Source organism: Spermophilus citellus, assembly GCF_964194105.1.
Source record: "Spermophilus citellus genome assembly, chromosome: 7".
Classification (NCBI taxonomy): Eukaryota; Metazoa; Chordata; class Mammalia; order Rodentia; family Sciuridae; genus Spermophilus; species Spermophilus citellus.
This window is the reverse complement of record NC_138188.1, coordinates 114,411,480-114,429,146: the sequence shown is the minus strand read 5'-3', so window position 1 is coordinate 114,429,146 and position 17,667 is coordinate 114,411,480.

Below are 17,667 nucleotides of genomic sequence, written 5' to 3'. Positions count from 1 at the left end.
TTTATTTTGAGACATGATCTCATTGAGTTACTCAGGGACTTGCTAAGTTGCTGAGGCTGGCCTCAGACTTTTGATCTTCTCAGTTTCCCCATTGGCTGGGATTACAGGTGTGCCCTATCATGACTGGCTTAATTGTTCTTTCTAATACTTTATAAATTTATATGAGATTCTGTTTGTACTTTGTAGTCATTTTCCTACTTCTGTACATGCACGTCAATCTGTTAATACCCAATAATAGTGTTCTCTTTCTCTCTGTGTTTCTATAGAATAATCTTTTTGTTGGTGTGACTGTTTTGTTCCCCCAAAACAAACCAGAAACCAAATTCAGAGTATAGCTTTCTGCAACAAAAACTTAAACTATGTGTATTTTGCTTAGGACCAAGCATCTACTGGGGAAGAAACACACATACAGATGCTGGAAAGATAACAACTGATGTTAAACAGTGGCAAAACATCTGTTATATTGTCAACTTCAGTAACTGGGTGTGGGGGGGGCAGAACAAGTGTCTTCTAATCTATAGTTATAGGGGAATCGGTAAGAAAAAGCCAGAGTATTTCTGTGTGTATTGTGTGTGTTAGTGCATTTAGCAAGATTTATAAAGAAGAAATAAGTACATGCAAGGATTGGCTGGTTTGAAAGTAGATACAAAAGGTGATAGAAATCTAGAAATCTGGATTTGAAAAGCCAATAGCCTCTGGACTCCGTGCAGAAGAAATACAAAGGCTTTGAGGGAAAAAAAAAGGTCTATAAGGACTTACCAGTTTATTTTATTTCATTTCATTTTTACCAGGGATTGAATCCAGGGGTGCTTAACCACTGAGCCACTTCTCCAGCCCTTTTTATTTGAGACAAATTCTCGCTAAGTTGCTTAGGGCCTCACTAAGTTGCTGAGGCTGGCTTTGAACTTGCAATCTTCCTGCCTCAGCCTCCCAAGCCACTGGGATTACAGGTGTGCACCACCACGCACGACAGGATTTGCCAATTTAATGAAGAAAATCATTCTCGTAGCATAGATCAAATTAAAGATGTTGCCTTCTTATCCAAGTTTACTGTTCTGGATATGCTTCAGTACAGTAAGGGTGAGAGAGTTCAGCAGCACAGAAATAATAGCAGCCTCGAATGCTATGCCTGGCAAGGCACTTTGGGTTTGGTAACTAGCACATGGAATCAGCAGACTGTAAACAGATTTATGTTTTTGAACAAAATGTATTGCTAAGAGAAACTACAAGTCTAATCTTAAAAAGTCCTGACTGACTAACCTTGAGCCTCCAGCATCCCAGATAGCAGAGCTAAGGACCAAAACAATAGACCAGGGGCTTCCCCCCTCCCCCAGAAAACAAGTCCATGGGTTACCAAGTTAAGTGAAATATGTCAGACTTAGAAAGACAGATATTACATCCTGTCTTTCCTGTGTGAAATATAGGGAAAATGAGATGAAAGTAGAAGGGTGAGTGCTAGAGAAGAGGAAGGGGATCAGGGAGAGAGTAGAGGGGAGGGAAGAGGGATAACAGGAAGTATAAATGATCAAAACATGTTTTATGCATTATGGATATGCCATGATGAAGTCCATTATCAGTGTAATTAATATGTACCAATAAAAAATAGATTTCCCCCCACTATAGAACCAGAGTTCTTCAAAGACCCATCATTGGTATTACATCCTTGTCATGGACGAGAGTTTCCCTTAATTCTTTGTCCTGAAAAAGAAGCTTGTCCTGGGATATTCTGTCCTTGTCTCTCTCTCTATGGTTGGGTAGGACCTGTGAGGGAAGAGACTTATCTTTCTTGTCTCTGCAGTTTGGCCATCCATATCCACAGGTTCTACATCTACAGACCTGACCACCCAAGGATCAAAAATATATTTAAAAAAATCACATCTGTACAGAACACATGCAGATTTTTTTTTCTTGTCATTATTCCCTAAACAACGTAGTATAACAACTATTTACTTAGCATTTATGATGTACTAGGTGTTATAAGTAAACTAGAGATGATTTGAAGTCTGCAGGAGCACACGTGTAGGTGATATGAAAATAGTACATGATTTTATTATAAGGAATTTGAGCATCCAAGGATTTGGGGATGAAAGAGGGTCCTGGGATCAATCTCCCACGGATACCAAGGGACAACTGTATTGCCAAACTGCAAGGCATGATATACAGGCTAGATGGAAAGAACCACTTATCACCAAGAGACCCTGGTGTTGGAGATGATTTGGAAACTAGATGGTACTGTGGATTGTCTCCCTTTGGGAGGAATGAAAGTGGAGTGTGGGTGGGATAGATGGACAAAGATTTTATAAAGTTTTGCTTTATCTTGTATTAAACTATATTGGATTCTTCTTTGTCCCTTCTTTAGAAGTTTTCAGGAAACAGAGTATTTTTCAAGACTTTCAGAAATGGGTTATTTTTCCCCAGAGAGAATCTTTAAAGCAGGAGCAAAAGATTAAGATATAATGGAATTACACACACATCACATTTATTTAGCTAAATAAGCACAGCATGGAAAAGATACCATTAGTAAAGCAGTCTTAAAGTGACCATTGTGCTTTCATTTCTTACAATTAAGTTTTGACCCTGAGTCCTGACAGTAATTCATTTATTTCCCCTATTTTCATGAAGGAGTCCAGTTTACTCAGCATCTACGCAGCTTATTATCATTTATTTTTAACTCCAGCCTGTTTATGTCATGAGCTGCAAGGCCAAAGAAAGCTACAGTGTTCTCACAGAAAATGTGTGCTTTGCCTCTTCCTTGATGGGGGTGGAGTGGCCCACAGTGGCATTGGCTTAATCGCACCTGCACCTGGCTGTCAATCACTCTTCTGGAAATGGTATCCCATTAGGCATCAGTACAAAAAAGGACTCTTGCCAAGAAGGAACAGGGGCAGAAAATGCAATTCTGCTCCTCTGTGACAGTGATTGAAAATAGATTATGCATAATCTTTGCCTGGTGTCCCTAGATATAAAACAGGCACAGAAAAGTAGTCGAATAAGTGGCTTGTTCTTCTTTCAGAACAAAGCCACAGTGCTTCCTTCATCACAAAAAGTGATCCCTAGCAAAGACAGAAAGTGAAGATACTATGTTCCCTGGAAAATCTGTAACGTGATATGAGATTCATACTCCAAAGACACAATTTAGCAGTTAATGTCCCTGAATGTGTCCCCTCCATATCCTAAATTTTTCTAAGATTAGACATACTCTGCAAATTTAACCCTCTTCTGCTGCATTTAATCTGTCATCAGTCTCACTTGTTGTGTCCCCTCCCCAGAACACATTAAGACCCTCCTCTCTCTCTCTCTCTCTCTCTCTCTCTCTCTCTCTCTCTCTCTCTCTCTCTCTCTCTCTCTCTTAAAAAAAAAAAGACCCTGGTCCAGTCTAAATAGATCCTTCTTGGAATCACAAAATCACAGAAAGCCTCACAAAGAATTTTGCCTTATCCTTTGCTTTAAAACTGGAAAACTAAGCCCAAGACTTATGAGGTGATTTTCCCAGGTTCAGGGAGTCAGGAAGTTGCAGATTCTGGATTAGAACACGAGGATCCCATCTCCGTCTAGAGCTTCTCTCTTCTTTACAGATACCTTTCCATTTCCACTCAGATTCCTAAATGTTGCCAGGAACTTAATCAACAGAATCTAGTGGGTTTTAAGCTACAATTCCAAATTTTAATGCTGCAGAAAAGACATCTAAGAGTCTACCACACTGCTCTATTTGAAGAGAAACAAAGAAAGCCCCTTAGATTATTTTTGAATTACACCCATCATATTCATAGAACTTCAGTGATTTGTCACTTGATTATCTGGGGTGAAATATATTGAATTGTCAAAAGAAAAAGGTTATCCTGGGGAGAAGTAGGTTAGCAATTGCAGAGTTCTACATCCACAACAGTGTGAAAACTGTCACCCTGCATAATTGCTCAATTAACTTTTTAATTCATTCTCCATTCCTTTCAGATGTGTTTATTTGGTACCTGTCATATCTGTGAGACATTTTGCTAAGGTTCATGGAGATCAAAATTTAAATGAAGTCAGGTCTGCCCTGAAGAACCTAGCTCCTAGTCTCCTAAGAAGGACTAAGTAATGGATGTAAAACAGGAATTTGGCTCTTAAAATTATAATTATTAACATATATTAATTGTACAAATTATACATAATAATTGTACAAATTGATTGGTTTCCCTGAGACAGTTCCATACAGGCAATGGTTATGTTTTGATCATGTAGGCCCTCCTTCCTATGCTTGATGGTTCTCCCCTCCCTCCCCACTTATCCTTCCAGTCATCCCTCCCTAATGCAGTCATTTTTCTAATTTCAGGTTCAAGTCTTTTATTTTTATTTATTATAATTATTATATTATTAATTATTTAGTTTCCATATACGAGAGAAAACATGTGATGCTTGCCTTTCTCATTCTGATTTATTTCATTTAACATAATGACCTCCAGTTCCATCCATTTGCCACAAATGTCATAATTTCCTTCTTCATGATGGCTGCATAATACTCCTTTGTATATATATATATATATGCCAAATTTTATTTCCCATTCATCTTTTGAAAGGTTCCAAGGCTGATTCCATATCTAGGCTATTATGAACAGTGCTGCCATGAACGAGGGTGTGCAGGTATCTCTTGTGCTCAGGAGTGGTATAGCTGGATCACATGAAAATTCTATTTTCACTTTTTGAGGAATATCTATTATCCATACTATTTTACATAGTAACTGTGTTAGTTTACATTCCCACCAACAGCATATGAAGGTTCCTTTACTCCACATCCTTGTCAGCATTTGTTATTTTATGCTTTTTTTTTTTAATGGATAATGGCCATTCTGACTGAGATGAGGCAGAATCTCAATGTAGTTTTGAAAATTAATTTTTAAACTTATTTTAATTAGTTATACATGACAGTAGAATGCATTTATGCACTTTGATATATCATACATAGATGGGATATAATTTCTCCTTTTTTTGAGTGTGCATGTTGCAGAATCATATTGGTCATGTAGTCACATACATACATAAAGTATTAATGTCTGTTTCATTCTACTCTCTTTCCTATCCCCACATCCCCTCCCCTCCCCTCCCATCACTTTCCTCTACCTAATCTAAGTAATGTTTATTCTTCTCTAGTGCCCCCTACCTTATTGTGAACTAGCATCCGCATATTAGAGAAAACATTTGGCCTTTAGTTTTTGGGGATTGGCTTATTTTGCTTAGCAAACTCCATCCATTTTACTGGCAAATGCCATAATTTCACTCTTCTTTAAAGCTGAGTAATATTTCATTGAGTGCATATACCACATTTTCTTTATCTATTCATCTATTGAAGGACACCTAGGTTGGTTCCATAGTTTAGCTATTATGAATTGAGCTGCTATAAATACTGACATGGCTGTATTACTGTAGTATGCTGATTTTAAGTCCTTTAGGTATAAACTGAGGAGTGAAATAGCTGGGTAAAATGGTGGTTCCATTCCAGTTTTTTGAGGAATCTACATACTGCTTTCCATAGTGGTTGCACCAATTTGCAGTTCCACCAGCAATGTATGAGTGTACCTTTTCCTAATTTCTCTTTCAGTGGATTCTTCCCTGATGTTTAGGAATGTGTTTGATTTATGGGTGTTGATTTTATATCCTGCTACTTTGCTAAATTCATATATTAATTAGTTCTAGAAGTTTTCTGGTGGAATTTTTTGGATCTTCTAGACATAGAATCATGTCATCAGCAAATAGTGATAGTTTGTGTTCTTCTTTACCTATTTGTATCCCTTTAATTTCTTTCTTTTGTCCAATTGTTCTGGCTAGAGTTTCAAGGATGATGTTGAATAGAAAGGGTGAAAGAGGACATACTTGTCTTGTTCCAGTTTTTAGAGGGAATGCTTTCAATTTTTCTCCATTTAGAATGATGCTGGCCTTGGTTTAGCTATATAGCTTTTACAGAGGTATGTTCCAACTATCCCTAGTTTTTCTGTTTTGAACATGAAGTTTTTCATGTTTTTAACATGAAGGTGTGTTGTATTTTTGTCAAATGCTTTTTCTGCATCTATTGATATGATCATATGATTCTTGTTTTTAAGTCTATTAATATGATGAATTATGTTTATTGATTTTGGTATGATGAACCCCACTTGATCGTGGTGCACTATATTTTAAATATGTTTTGTATGCAATTTGCCAGAATTTTATTGAGAATTTTTGCATTTATGTTTATCAGGGATATTGGTCTGAAGTTTTCTTTCCTTGATGTGGCTTTGTCTGATTTTGGTATCAGAGTGATATTAGCCTCATAGACAAGTTTGGAAGGGTTTCCTCCTCTTCTATTTCATGGAATACTTTGAGGAGTATTGGTGTTAATTCTTCTTTGAAAGCCTTGTAGAACTGGGAATCCATCTGGTCCTGGGCTTTTCTTGGCTGGTAGGCCTTTGATGGTGTTTTCTACTTCATTACTTGATCTGTTTAAATTGTATATGACCTTCCATGCAGTTTGAGTAGGTCATATGTCTCTAGACATGTATTGATGTCTTTGATATTTTCTATTTTATTGGAATATAAATTTTCAAAATAGTTTCTAATTATTTTCTGTATTTCAGATGTTTCTGTTGTGATATTTCCTTCTTCATCTTGTATTTTAATAATCTCAGTTTTCTCTCTTTTTCTCTTTGTTAGCATGGCCAGGGGCTTATCTATTTAATTTATTTTTTCAAAGAACCTACTTTTTGTTTTGTCAATTTTTTCAATTGTTTCTTTTGTTTCAATTTCCTTGACTTCAGCTCTGATTTTAATTATTTCCTGTCTTATACTACTTTTGGTGTTTATTTGTTCTTCTTTTTCTAGGGCTTTGAGATGAAGTGTCATTTATTTGTTGACTTTCTATTCTTTTAATGAATGTGCTCAATGCAATAAACTTCTTACTACTGCCTTCATAGTGTCCAAAAGATTTTGATATGTTGTATCAGTGTTTTCATTTACCTCTAAGAATTTTTAAATTTCATCCTTGATTTCTTCTACCATCCATTCATCATTTAATAGTGTATTATTTAGTCTCCATTTGTTATAGTAGCTTGTATTTGTTGAGAGCCACAGCCAAAGGGGCCCCAGCAAACTTCCAGCTGCCAGCAAACTTCCAGCTGCCGGCTGATGATTGGCTCACAGCAGCCCCTGCAACATCTAGCTGATTGGCTCCTCTGCGGTGATGCTCATTGGGCTGTTTCCCTGCCCTTCAGACTGCCAGCTGATGATTGGCTCACAGCGGCCCCAGCAACATCGAGCTGATTGGCTCCTCCACGGTGCTGCTCATTGGGGGACTTCTTTGGCTCCGCCCACGCGACCCAGCCAATCAGCCTCAAGAACAGGAGGATTGTGGGAGGTGGTGAGGGTTGTGTGGGGGTGAGAGGCTTGTGGGAAGCCGGTGGTGGCAGTTGGGCTCTGAGGGGTTTTTCCTGAGGAGTGGTTTTGTTTGGTGTTTTTAGTTCTAAAAATAAAGTTAGTTTCTTTTGACAAGTGGCTCCTGAATTGTGCCCAGCCAGACTGCGGCATTTGGTGGCTCGCACGGGGAGCGACTGAGGGTAAGTAAACTGCTCGCCCCTGAGGGCAGGGCGAGAGGATGGGTAGCCATTCTAAAATTCCTCTTTTGTTTTGCTTCATTTTTGTTTTAACTTGCCTGTCCCTGGAGATGAGTGAGACGGAAGAAAAACCGCTCACATCTGAGGAAAAACTATTTGCGTCTGAGGAACAGATAGGGAGAAAGGACGGATACACATTTCAGGAGGATAGAAAGGCTGATATAATGATTTTGTGTGGTTCCAATTTTATTTCATTCTGTCTCGGTTTTGTTTGGTGTTATCTTGTTGGGTTGTATTATAGTAGAAATACGGGATCAGCAATTAGTAAAAAACAAACCGAAAGACTGTTAAGTAAATTGTTAGAGGAAGGAGGCATCCCAGTAAAATCAAGAGCAGTCAGGGCATACGTTGATACAATACAAAAATGTAGCCCATGGCTTTTTAAAGAGGAGTTGTTAGATATATCACAATGGAACCATCATGGTGAAGATTTAAAAAGAATAGAAAAGAACAACCCAGGGACTCTGCCAGTTGGCACATTGACATTGTGGGCGTTGGTATCTGGTTTGCTTAGTCCAAAGCCTTCAATTCAGACAAAGGTAGAGGAAGGAGAAGACATATTGATTCAAGTAAAAGAGAAGGTCTCTCAAGTTAGTCAGAAAGAGGAAAAGATTCAAGTAAAAGAGAAGGTCTTTCAAGCTAGTGAGACAGAGGAAGGAAGTTTAGAGCAGAAAAAGCCATCAGGGGAAAAGTTACAACAGGAGACTGCTAATAACACCTTTCTATCAGAGAGCGTAAGTGTCCAACCAACAGCACCACCTCTACAGGAGACTGCTACTAACAGCATTCTATCACCAGAGGACATAAGTGTCCAATCAACAGCACCACCTCCATATGCTAGGAGACTCCCAACCCCCGCAGTTGATAGTTGGGATCCTGAGACAGGATCTCAAGTATGCCCTGTATTTGAGGTAGGAGGGCAGCGAATTTACCAGGGTTTAAATTTCAAAACAGTAAAGGAGCTAAAAGAGGCTGTAACAACCTATGGTCCTCAAGCACCCTTCACTGTAAGCTTGGTCGAATCCATTAACAACTTGAACATGACGCCAGCAGATTGGGCTAATATGTGTAAAGCTGTGCTAAATGTAGGTCAATACCTGTTATGGAAGGATGCCAATGAGGAATTTTGCAAGGAGACGGCTAAGCGAAATGCAGCAGCTGGTTATCCTCAGAGAAATCTAGATATGTTGTTAGGAAAGGGGCCTTATGAGGATCAGCAGCAACAAATTGCATATGATCCTGGCATATACTCACAAATTGCTGCAGAGGCGATTAGGGCATGGAAGACTTTACAAGGACATGGAGGTTTACAAGGTCAATTATCTAAGGTAATACAAGGAGCTAACGAACCTTACGCTGAATTTGTAGATAGGCTTATTCAAACAGCTACCAGAATTTTTGGGAATACAGAACAAGCAATGCCATTAATAAAACAACTGGCTTATGACCAAGCAAATCGTTGGTGCAGAGATATCATTAGACCATGGAAACAGGAAGATTTAAACACATATATTAAATTATGTAGAGACATTAATGAACAAGAGCAAGTCATGGCAGCTGCAGTAAAACAGGCTTTAGATGCCAGAGACATTAATGAACAAGGGCAAATTGTGGCAGCTGCAGTAAAACAGGCTTTATATACCAGGCCAAGAACATGCTACAATTGTCAACAAACAGGGCATTTTAAAAGGAATTGCCCCATAGGAGGAGGGTTTAACAAAACTAGGTATCAAAGGAGTAGAATACCGGGTATTTGCCCACGATGCCGTAGAGGGAGACATTGGGCTAATGAATGCCGTTCTCAAACCACCATAGAGGGTACTCCATTACATTGGGCTAATGAATGCTGTTCTCAAACCACCACAGAGGGTACTCCATTACATTGGGCTAATGAATGCCGTTCTCAAACCACCATAGAGGGTACTCCATTATCAAAAAACGAACAAGGACAAGGTGTTTATCCACAATATCGTGGACAAAGGCATCGGGCTCCGTTGCCAAAAAATGGACAGGGGGCCCCAATGCTCCGGGGCCCCAAACCACAAATATACGGAGCACTGGAGGAACCCAGCAACCCCATCAGGGTAGTGACCAGGACACATTGTCCATCAGATCCCTCATCAGACAAACCAGAGGGAGCGCAGGGTTGGACATCTGCACCTCCGCCAGATCAGTACTAACTCCAGAGATGGGAGTTCAAATCATTCCCACAGGGGTAAAAGGACCTCTTCCCAAAGGAACAGTAGGCTTATTATTGGGACGCAGCTCTTCTACTCTAAAAGGACTTTTGATAAGTCCTGGGGTAATTGATCCCGATTATGAAGGTGAAATAAAAATTATAGCCAGTTCTCCAAAGGGTATATCAATAATTTCACCAGGAGATAGAATAGCACAGTTACTAATAATACCAAGCCTACATGATAAATTTTCCAGTCATGCTGTAGAAAGAGTTTCCAAGGGATTAGGCTCCACAGGTGTAGTTTGGGCTATGCTTTCTTTAAATTTAGATTCTCGCCCCATGCTAAAACTAAATATTCAAGGACATGAATTTAATGGGCTACTGGATACAGGTGCAGACCTTAGCATCATCTCTCGTCAAGAATGGCCAAAACATTGGCCATTACAACAAGCCACTCAAACGCTTCGAGGCCTAGGAGTGGCGACTAATCCCGATAGAAGCGCAATGGTATTAGATTGGAAGGATCCTGAAGGATGTGAAGGAACTATACAGCCATATGTATTGGATCATCTTCCCGTAAATTTATGGGGACGAGATGTCTTAGATCAATTAGGTTTGACATTAACAAATAACATCAATCAAAATGCACCCACTATTATGGCTAGACAAGGTTTTAGGAAAGGAAAAAGATTAGAAAAACAAGAACAAGGTATAGCAGCACCAATACAAATAGATCAAGGAACAGACAGACATGGGTTGGATTTTCACAAAGGGCCACTGAGACAATAAAAATTACATGGAAATCAGAAAGACCAGTATGGGTTCCTCAGTGGCCCTTGACTAAAGAAAAGATACAAGTAGCCCATGATCTGGTCAAACAACAATTAGTGGAAGGACATATACAACCTTCTGTATCTCCCCATAATACTCCCATTTTTGTCATCAAAAAGAAATCTGGTAAATGGAGATTATTGCAAGACTTAAGAGCCATTAATAATGAAATGGTCATTATGGGACCTGCTCAATCGGGGATTCCTCAATTGTCTGCTTTGCCAAAAACTTGGTATGTTTTAGTTATAGATATTAAAGATTGTTTTTTTTTTCAATTCCAATTCATCCTGAGGATAGTCCACGTTTTGCATTTACTATCCCTGCACTAAATCATGAAGGTCCTGATCAGAGATATGAATGGAAAGTACTCCCTCAAGGGATGGCTAACAGCCCAACTATGTGTCAAATTTATGTTAACGAAGTAATCCAGCCACTTAGAAATCAAAATCCTGAACTACAAATATTTCACTATATGGATGATGTATTATTAGCACACAAAGCTAAAAACACATTGCTAGAATGTTATGCCACACTTACAAATTTATTAAAAAATTATAATCTAGAGATAGCAATAGATAAAGTACAATTAAATTTTCCAATTAATTATTTAGGAGTTCTATTATCCTCAACCATGGTCCGTCCACCAAAAATTCAAATACGAGTAGATCAACTCAAATCACTTAATGACTTTCAAAAGTTATTAGGAGACATAAATTGGATAAGGCCTTATCTAGGTATTCCAACAGGAGAATTGGGACCTTTATTTGATATCCTAAAAGGTCCATCAGATCCAAATTCACCCCGAATGTTAACGCCTGAAGCAAGAAAGGCATTAAAAATCATTGAAACATATATGGAAAATATGCATTTGGATAGAATTGATATAAGTTTGCCTTTATTATTTATTGTACTACCAACAAAAAATATTCCTACAGGAGTATTTTGGCAAGAAGGTCCATTATTATGGATACATTTATCTTATTCTCCTAACACTATTCTTACTAGGTTGTAGTATTCTTACTAGGTTGTTCTTACTGAGGCTGTAGGACAATTAATACTCAAAGGAATAAAAACAGCAAAGGGAGTATTTGGAATTTCTCCCAATAAAATTATTACTCCATATACTATGAATCAAATTGATGAATTAGCTAATGAGTTAAATACTTGGGCAATAATCATGTGCAAATCTAATGTTTCATTTGATAACCACTTACCATCTAATCCTTTATTGTCTTTTTGGTCATTGCATCCTGTAATTTTTCCAAAAATGACAAGAAAAACACCTATCATGAATGCTCCAAATATATTCACTGATGGGTCAAATAATGGTACAGCAGCAATAGTTACACCTGATTAAACTTTTACATTTTTAGTACCCAAACAGTCAGCTCAAAAGGTAGAGCTTAATGCAGTATTACAAGCTTTTGTGATGTTTAAAGATTCTGTATTTAATTTATTTTCTGATAGTCAGTATATAGTTAATGCTATAGTATCCCTTGAAGATGCTGGTAGGATTTCCCCTTCTTCTACTGTTTTCTCTTTGTTTTCCACTATACAAAGTTTAATCTGGGACAGAAAAGATCCATTCTTTATAGGACATATCAGGGCACATACAGGATTGCCTGGAGCCCTTAGTTTGGGCAATGATTTAGCAGATAAAACTACACATGACATACATATTTTCTCTACACTAGAAGAAGCTATAAATTTTCATAAAAGGTTCCATGTCAATGCTAATACTTTACAAAAGCATTTTAAAATAACTAAGGAACAAGCTAGACAAATAATAAAACAATGTCAAAATTGTGTGACCTTTTTACCACAAGTTAATCTTGGAGTCAATCCTAGAGGATTGATACCTAACCATATTTGGCAGATGGACGTCACACACTTGCCAGAATTTGGAAAATTAAAATATTTGCATGTTACAGTTGATACTTCTTCTGGATTTTTGATGGGCTCCCTTCATTCTGGAGAAAAAACTACAGATGTTATAGCTCATTGCTTACAAAATTTTGCCACTGTGGGCATTCCAAAACAGTTAAAAACAGATAATGCCCCTGGTTATACTTCTACCTCTTTTAAACAATTTTGCTCATCATTTGGCATTACTCATATAACAGGAATCCCATATAATCCACAGGGACAAGGCATAGTTGAAAGAGCTCATCAAACTATTAAAATGTACTTATTAAAGCAAAAAGACAGAATTGGGAAGGGGTATATATTCCCCAAAGATAAACTTAAAATAACCCTTTTTACTCTAAACTTTTTAAATTTGGATTCATCAGGACCTAGTGCTGCAGAAAGGCATATGTGTCCAAAAAATGTACATAAGCCCAAGGTACTTTGGAAAGATATTCTAACAGGACAATGGAAAGGTCCTGACCCAGTAATTGTCTGGAGTCGGGGGTCTGTTTGTGTGTTTCCACAGGAAGAACAGCAGCCGATTTGGATTCCGGAGAGATTAACTAAAGTCCTGACCCAGTGATTGTCTGGAGTTGGGGGCCTGTTTGTGTATTTCCACAGGGAGAACCGCAGCCGATTTGGATTCCAGAGAGATTAACTAAAGCGATTTCTACAGACCAAAAAGAAGATGATTTGGCTCAAATCCATAACAGCTGATATCCAAAACTCCAATTTGGCTATCCTTATATCTGCGACAGAACCAGGATGCTTTTTTCAATATCTATTTTATTATTGCCCTTTCCCATATCATGAATTTCTATTTTGTTTTTTGAGCTCATACAGACCTAGGTTAATGTTTTGCTGATCAGTTCTATTTTTTTTTTTTTGACTATAGAGTTTTTAAACATTGCAATGGAGATTTCACCTGTAAAAAGTTATAAGGCCTTTACTATTATGTTATGTGTTGTATGTATTATATTATGTGTGCACACTTGTGTTTTGTGTTATATGTTTGAATGTACGTATGTCCATATATCATATATGATGAGCGCTCATGAAAAAATGGATCCAAATTTTTTTTATTCACGTGATTTAAATGGTTTAATTTAAATTTGGTAAATAACTATTAAGAATTGTTTTAATATGTAAACAAAAAAGAAGGTTAACAGATCTGTTTGTTTACTTTCACCTTTCCTTTTCATTATATTTAATAATTCTCTTCAAGATAATGTAAATTGTTAAGAAAATTGTTTTCTTTTAGTGGCTTCTAGAATGTTACATAATTTTTTCTTTAGCCATTATTGCTAGAATTCCTATCTTCATCCCAGTGCCAGTGAAGACAATGTAAATTGTTAAGAAAATTGTTTTCTTTTAGTGTCTTCTGGAATGTTACATAATTTTTTCTTTAGCCATTATTGCCAGAATTCCTATCTTCATCCCAGTGCCGGTGAAGACAAAGATAAAACTAATCTACAGCTTCTGCAATAGCCATCACTGAACTTCTTGCAGAACTTGCCTAAACTATGTGCAGAACTTGCAGAACTTGCCTAGACTTGCCTAGACTATGCATTGTGAACTATCTGTTGGTGCAGCGACTTGTGGTAGTGTTGGGGTATTTTTGCTGATGATGTCATTGGTGGTACAATTTTTCCAACAAGAGCCATCAGTTGGCTTGGTGTATCTTCCTCCCTTCTGCTTGTCATGACAAAGACCTCTCCACAGGTGTGGCTGTATACTGGACCGGTAGTCAATGACGGGTAAGATCCAATTACAATGGTACCAACCTAAGACAGGAGGCTGACGCCCTGAGGTCAGCTCATCCGAAGACGGGTAAGGACCATATGTAGTATTGGACAACCTAAGGCAGGCACGGTCCCCAAGCCACATGCTTGTTGTTTAAACAGAGAGGGGGAGATGTTGAGAGCCACAGCCAAAGGGGCCCCAGCAAACTTCCAGCTGCCAGCAAAGTTCCAGCTGCCGGCTGATGATTGGCTCACAGCAGCCCCAGCAACATCTAGCTGATTGGCTCCTCTGCAGTGATGTTCATTGGGCTGTTTCCCTGCCCTTCAGACTGCCAGCTGATGATTGGCTCACAGCAGCCCCAGCAACATCTAGCTGATTGGCTCCTCCACGGTGCTGCTCATTGGGGGACTTCTTTGGCTCCGCCCACGTGACCCAGCCAATCAGCCTCAAGAACAGGAGGATTGTGGGAGGTGGTGAGGGTTGTGTGGGGGTGAGAGGCTTGTGGGAAGCCGGTGGTGGCAGTTGGGCTCTGAGGGGTTTTTCCTGAGGAGCGGTTTTGTTTGGTGTTTTTAGTTCTAAAAATAAAGTTAGTTTCTTTTGACAAGTGGCTCCTGAATTGTGCCCAGCCAGACTGTGGCAGTATTTTTTATTTTTTCATTGATTTCTAATTTTATTCCATTGTGATCTGGTAGAATGCAGGGTCAATACAGTTTTGACTGGCATTTTGCTAATGCCTGAAGATATTAAACATTTTTTTCATATTACTTATTGGTTATTTGTACTTCTTCTTTTAAGATATACCTGTTCAAATTATTTGCCTATTTATTGGTTAGATTACCTATTATTTCAATATCATGTTTGTTGAGCTCTTTGTATATTCTGGATATTAACCCTCACCAGATGAGTAGCTAAAAAACATTTTTCCTTTTCCGTAGGCTGTGTCTTTACTCTGCTGATTGTTTCCTTTGCTGCACTGAAGATTATAATTTGATATAATCCCATTTGTGAATTCTTACATTTGTTTCTTGAGTTATTAGAATTCTATCCAGGAAATTATTGCCTGTGCCAATATTTTGAAGTATTTCCCCTATATTTTTGTAGTAGTTTCAAAGTTTGTGGTCTTATGTTAATATCTTTGATCCATTTTGAGTTGATTTTTGTATAGGATGAGACATAGGGATCTAGTTTCATTTTTCTAGGTGGGAGCATCCAGTTTTCCCAGCACCATCTGTTGAAGTGGATGTCTTTTTTTTAATCTTTTTTTATTGATTATTTTTTATATATGACAGTGGAATTCATTATAATTAATATTATACATATAGAGCACATTTTCATATCTCTAGTTGTATATAAAGTATATTCATACCAATTAATGTCTTCATACATGCACTTTGGATAATGATATACATCACATTCCACCATCATTTCTAATTCCCTACCCCTCCCTTCCCCTCCCACCCCTCTGCCCTATCTAGAGTTCGTCTGTTCCTCCCATGCTCCCTCTCCCTACCCCACTATGAACCAGTCTCCTTATATCAAAGAAAACATTTGCCATTTGTTTTATTGGGATTGACTAAGTTCACTTAGCATTATCTTCTCCAATTTCATCCATTTACCTGCAAATGCCATGATTTTATTCTATTTTATTACTGAGTAATATTTCATTGTGTATATATGCCACATTTTTTTTAATCCATTCATTTACTGAAGGGCATCTAGGTTGGTTCCATAGTTTAGTTATTGTGAATTGTGCTGCTATAAACATTGATGTGGCTGTGTCCCTGTAGTATGCTGTTTTTAAGTCCTTTGGGTATAGGCCAAGGAGAGGGATTTCTGGATCAAATGGTGGTTCCATTCCCAGTTTGCCAAGGAATTTCCATACTGCTTTCCATATTGACTGCACCCATTTGCAGTCCCACCAGCAATATATGAGTGTGCCTTTTCCCCCACATCCTCACCAACACTTATTGTTGTTCATCTTCATAATAGCTGCCATTCTGACAGGAGTGAGATGAAATCTTAGAGTGGTTTTGATTTGCATTTCTCTAATTGCTCTTGATGTTGAACATTTTTTCATATATTTGTTAATTGATTGTATATCCTCTTCTGAGAAGTGTCTGTTCAGGTCCTTAGGCCCATTTATTGATTAGGTTATTTGTCTTTTTGATGTTTAGCTTTTTGAGTTCTTTATAATACCCTTGAGATTAGTGATCTGTCTAATGTATGAAGGGGTAAAATTTTGTCTTTTTGCCAACTTTTGGTTTGGGTAGGTTTTTCAAGAATTGGTTGGCTGTAGATGTGTGGGTTTATCTCTGGGTTCCCTGTTCATTCCCTTGGTCTTCATGTCTGTGTTTATGCCTGTGCCATGCTATTTGTGTTACTATGGCTCTGTAGTATATTTTGAAATCAGGTGTTGTGGTTCCTCCAACATTGTTCTTTTCGATCAGAATTGCTTTAGCTATTAGGGGTCATTTGTGATTCCTTATGAATTTTAGGATAGTTTTTCTAGTTCTGTGAAGAATGTTATTGGTATTTTAACATGGATACACATGATATTTTGATTTGGTAGGAAGGGGCAGTGCTCAGTTAATTTGGGGGGAAAGGGTTAGGTGGCATGTTCTCTCTCTGTTTCCATTTTGTAAAGCAGCTTTGTTGAAGTGTGATGAACATATAATAAACCACAGATATTTAAGAAAACAATGGGATAAATTTTGGCATCCATAATTATCCAAAAGCCATCAAAACCATCACGATGATTAACATATCTGTCAATTGACAAAATTGGTTAGTACCTTAGCCAACCTTCCTTCTTGCCCATCCTAGATCACACTCTGCAATCTCCAGGAAAATAATGACCTACTTTCGGTCATTATACATTATGTTTATGATTTTATGCAAATGAATCATATTGTGTGTACTATTTTAAAATTTTTTATTTGTTCTTTTTAGGTATACATGTCAGTAGAGTGTATTTTGACATATTATACCTACTCAGAGTATAATTTATTCTAATTAGGATTCTATTCTTGTGGCTAAACATGATGTGGAGTTACACTGGTGATGTACTCATGTATGAACATTATGTCCAATTCATTCTACTAACTTTCCTACTCACAATCCCACTCCATTCCCTTCATTGTCCTTTTCTAATCCAAAGAATTTCTATTCTTCCCTCCCTCAACTGTTATTGTGTATTAGCATCCACATATCAGAGAAAACACTGGGCCTTTGGTTTTTGAGTATTGGCTCATTTCACCTAGCATGATAGTCTCCAGTTTCTTCCATTTACTGGCAAATGCCATAATTGCATTCTTCTCTGTGGCTGAGTAATATTCCATTGTGTATATAAACCACATTTTATTTTTCCATTCATCTTTTGAAGGAGAC